Raw genomic sequence first — 4,946 nt, forward strand, 5'->3', positions numbered from 1 at the left:
AGGCGGGTCTCGAACCCACGGTCTCAGGTAATCCACTCACCTCAGCCTCCCAAAGGCACAGGATTACAGGCTGAGCCACCGAGCCCGGCTTATTCTAGGTTTTTATAGGTATCTCCTTTCAGTGATCATAAAGGGAGAAACTATTATATGTGATAAAAAGATCCCACCATGGCAGCAATCATGTGACTAACCCACCCATCTGTCTGCTGTCCATCACCTGACATCAGTACCCGTGCTTGCCTGGCCCTTCGTGATGACGTGAGCGGATCGCCACCCAATCACCTTAATGACATTCCCCCGATCAAGGGGAATGGTTGAAAGGCCTCAACCACAAGTAGCCATTGGCCATTGCCTTGCTAGCATCTGGGGTGGCCATGTTCTCTTTGAGCTATGGCTGTCGCCATGCTTCCTGACTTTGGCCCCCTTCCCCACCTTGGAGAGATGAATCTGCTCTTTCTCTCTCTCCAATTTACTTTCCAAATAAACTATATTTTCTGATCTAACTTCTGTGCAATTCTTTGCATCTTTCATGCGGCATTGAATTGCACACGACACCCACACCCCCAGCAGGCCTGATCTAACATTCTGGAGGCCCCGCTGGAAGACTGACCCTAACAAATACAGTAAGCAAATCTCCAAACATGGCTTGAATGTTTACTAAATGTCACAGACATTATATTTTTCTTTTTTTTTGGCCTATTTACTCATCTGGGTTCTACATTTAGTATGTTTTGTTTGTTTTTATTTTGAGTTGGAGTCTTACACAGTTGCCCAGGCTGGAGTGCAGTGGCACGCTCATGGCCACCCCAGCGCTGACCTGCTGGGCTCTCGTAATACTTACGCCTCAGCCTTCCAAGTAGCCAGAACTACAGGCATGTGCCACCACACCTGGCTAATTTTTTTTTGATTTATTATAGAGACGAGGTCTGGCCAAGTTGTCCAGGCTGATCTTGAATCCGTGGGCTCAGGCAATCTACTTGCCTTGGCCTCCCAAAAGTGCTGGGATTACAGGCTGATCCACCGAGCCCAGCCCAGTTAGTATGTTTTAAAGTATTTTTTGTGTGTGAGTTTTTCATTTGATTTCCCTAACAACACTGTTTTTCAGGTAAGGATATATGGTTCTAAGAGGTTGAGTAAATGTGACCCACTGTAAGTAAGGGAGGACCAGGGACTTGAAACCCAAGCATACTTAGTTTCTCCCAAATAAGGAGAAAGTCTTGGGACACCTGCTTTGCTCTTATCCATAGAAAACTCTGGGTAGCCTGAAGGTGTGAGGAGTGTTGCAAATTGGTGCTAGGGTTTTCCACATCTTTTCAGATTTAATTAGTCACAAAATTAGCTTTCTCAAGAAACTCCAGCCCCCTCCTCCTTTCCACCCTCCCCTGCTCACACAAACCCTGTCTTTCCCACTGTTTGCCGGGTATATGAAGAGCTTGCTGGAATTTCTAGGAATTCGACATCCCAGGTTAGGACTCATGTTGAGCTGCGGTAGACGGACTGGAACACCTGCTCAAAGACCTGCAGCACGGAGTCACTTCTTGGAACTAATGCCTTTGTTCTCAACCTGGGAAGGAGTGGGGGCAGGGATGGAGAGGATGTTACCAGCGTCCACTGAAGAAGGATGAGGTTTGGAAAGGAGACCTTTATTTCTCATTAAGGGTTGCGGGGTGCAGGGTGGCCATCATGATAGGCTAGGAAGCTTAGCATCCAGCCAGAAGCCAGAAACATACCTGGAGGGAGGGGCCGAGGGAGCAGCAATTTATGCTAAGTGGGGCGGCCAAGTATACGTATTTAATAAGACATAGGAGGAATCATAAATATTCATGAAGGGAGAAGCATGCACATGCACACTTGAGCTCCACGCCCTTCATGGGTCTAGCATGTGCAAAAAATGGTGTCATTAGCGTGCTCCGAGGGCGAAGTTTTTGTCCTTCTGATGTCCAAAGGTGAAGCAGAGGACGTGAAAACCCTGTGTGCAGCCTCCCTGGACTAGCCAGAAACACTTTGTGGTTAGTGGTCTCTCATCAGGAAGAAATGCTGGTCGGTTGTTGTGTGGAAACCACAAAGGAGAAAGGCAGTTTCCGAGGCTGGTTGAAATCAGGAGGGAAGCAAATCTTTGTCAAGGGCTGTTTTTTGTGTAACCCCTAGGGAAGGAAGCCCAATGAGGCTCAGCGAGGGAGGGGTATAATGAGGCATGTCCCTCCTATCCCATCATGGTGGGGAAGTCAGCTTCCAAGGGGTCCCCTTGGCCAAGAGGGGGCCCGTTCAGTCGATTGGGGGACTTAGGATTTCATGTTTATTTCTCCCCAAGATATTTGCAATATTTCCTAAAGCCTAAGTGAAAACCAGACATTCTCTGCAATGAGGTTATGCCGCTAACTAAAGCCCCGAAGCTGCTTTTTCACTCTGAACTGGAATTACATCACCCGTGTAACAACCTTGTTCATTTCACACTCACCCGAAGCTTGGTTTGGTGACTAGAATGACTCTGGGTAATAAACACTTGGAAGCAGATTAATTATTAGGAAAAAAAAATCCAGTTTACCTTCTAGATAAAATCTTCCCGGGCGGCTTTGGTGGAAGAAAGGCTGGGAACAGCGCTCACGGCCAAGATCCGCAGATCCCTGGGTAGGGGACTATACCCCATTCCACACTCCCTCCTTCTTCCTTATCTGCCTTCCACTGTCACCCTGTCTGAACAGAACCAGGCATTCTTGGCCAGCGTCCCCCAAGTAAAGAAGCTCCTGTGTTTTTCTCCCAATTAATACCCCTGTGAAGTCCCACTGCAATGCTGGCAGTGTACATTGATGCAGTTCACATGAAAATAATAACACCTGTTTGTTTTGCACGCCCAGGTGCAGAAAATCCTTGGCACCAGGGGCCTGGACATCTTGGGAGAGTGACGTTCTCTCGACTCTGGAACTGGGCGTTCTGGTGCTTTATGGTCCTGCATCTCAGATCATTGATATCAGGGAGGTTTCTGGGAAGCAGGAAGGAGGATAGGACGTGGAGTCCCCTCCAGGCTGTTCTGCCGTGTACCCGGCCTGGCTCAGCAGCTGGAGGGGCTTGTGTGTGCTCCTGGCTCCTCTAGTTCAAAGCTAAAGGGGGGAAAACATTGTTCAAAAAGGGAGAGGCCAGTCCCCACCAGGCCCTGGCCAGATGCTGAGGGAGGAGACAGGCTTCCTGCCCTCGCCAGCTCCTTCAATCGACTTGGTCTGGGAGTTGGGAGTTTGGGATGACAGCAACACATTTCAAGAACTAGGAAGGATAAGACCAATGGTTTATTCGTTTTAGTGAGTGGGCTCCACTTGTCTGTGTGGGGTTAGGAGGTGACATTTAGTAACATCTAAGGGAGCATAGAAGCACAGCTTTCCCATGGGGAAGCCAGGTTTCATCCCCTGTGAAGAAGGAAGGGGGATTTAAATGGCAACATGATACATTTAATTAAACACAGAGATGAACTTTCTCCGTGGGTCATTCGAAACAGTACGGATTATTTTGGCTTAGATGCATTAGCTCACATAGCAGAGTGATCAGTCTTCTTTTTTTTTTTTTCCAAGTTGGATTCTCACTCCGTCACCGATGCTGGAGTGCAGTGGCACACTCACAGACACTCCAGTGTCAATCTGCTGGGCTCCAGCGATCCTTCCGCCTCAGCCTTCCAAGTAGCCAGAATTACAAGCGCATGCTACCACATTGGCTTTTTGATTTACTGTAGAGACGAGGTCTCACCATGTTGCCCAGGCTGATCTCGAACCCGTGGACTCAGGCAATCCTCTCACCTCGGCCTCCCAAAGCGCTGTGATTACAGGCTTGAGCCATTGCGCTCGGCCAATTTTTAATTTTTTTTTTGCAATGGGGTCTCATGTTACCCAAACATGTCTGGAATTCTTGGTCTTAAGCAGTCCTCCTGCCTCGGCCTCTCAAAGTGCTGGGGTTACAGGCTTGAGCCACCGCGCCCGGCTGTGATCTAAGTCTTCTCAACCTGGGCCCACAAACCCTCTGCAGTTTCACCCCCAAGCCAGGCTCACTTCTTATCCTGCCTCAGTCTGAAATGGTCACCATTGTAGCACCTGGAAGCTAAGTTATATATCCCTCTTCCAAGAGACTCAGTAGCAGATGCTGTCTGGTTACCTGGCAGTCTCTCTGATCAGTTCCGATGAGGTTCACTGAAAGTGACACAACAAACGGTGAGAGCTCAAACCAACGAGATAGTCTCTTTTTCTCTCAAGAAGTCTGGAGGCGGGTAGTCTAGGGCTGGTGGAGACTTCCATGATGCCAGGGATTCAGGATCCCTCCAGCTTTGGCATCTACCATCTGCAGGGTGTGGTCTAAGGTGGTTTACATTTTCACAGAGAATATGGCAGAGGAAGAGGACATTAAGAAGGGAAGCCTGGCATGGTGGCTTATGCCTGTAATCCCAGCACTTTGGGAGGCTGAGGTGAGAAGATTGCTTGAGGCCAGGAGTTTGAGACCAGCCTGGGAAACATAGCAAGACCTCGTCTCTACCAAAAAATAAAAAATAGACCAGGCGCAGTGGTTCAAGCCTGTAATCCCAGCGCTTTGGGAGGCCAAGGCGAGAGGATTGCCTGAGTGCAGGGGTCCAAGATCAGCCTGGACAATTTGGCGAGACCTCTTCTCTACAATAACTCAAAAAATTAACTGGGTGTGGTAGCGTGCACCTATAGTTCAGGCTACTTGGAAGACTGAGGCGGAAGGATTGCTGGAGCCCAGCAGGTCGAGGCTGCGGCAGCTGGGAGCGTGCCACTGCAGCCTGGGCGACGGAGTGAGACTCCAACTCAAAAAAATAAAATAAAATAAAAATTAGCCAGGTGCTTCTGTAGTCTCAGCTACTTGGGAGTACTTGGGAGGCTGAGGCAGAAGGATCCCTGAGCCCAGGAGGACAAGTCTGCAGTGAGCCATGACTGTGCCACTGCACTCCAGCC

The sequence above is a fragment of the Carlito syrichta genome, unplaced genomic scaffold, assembly GCF_000164805.1.
Source record: "Carlito syrichta isolate Samal-C Ts95f unplaced genomic scaffold, Tarsius_syrichta-2.0.1 Scaffold309489, whole genome shotgun sequence".
Taxonomy (NCBI): Eukaryota; Metazoa; Chordata; class Mammalia; order Primates; family Tarsiidae; genus Carlito; species Carlito syrichta.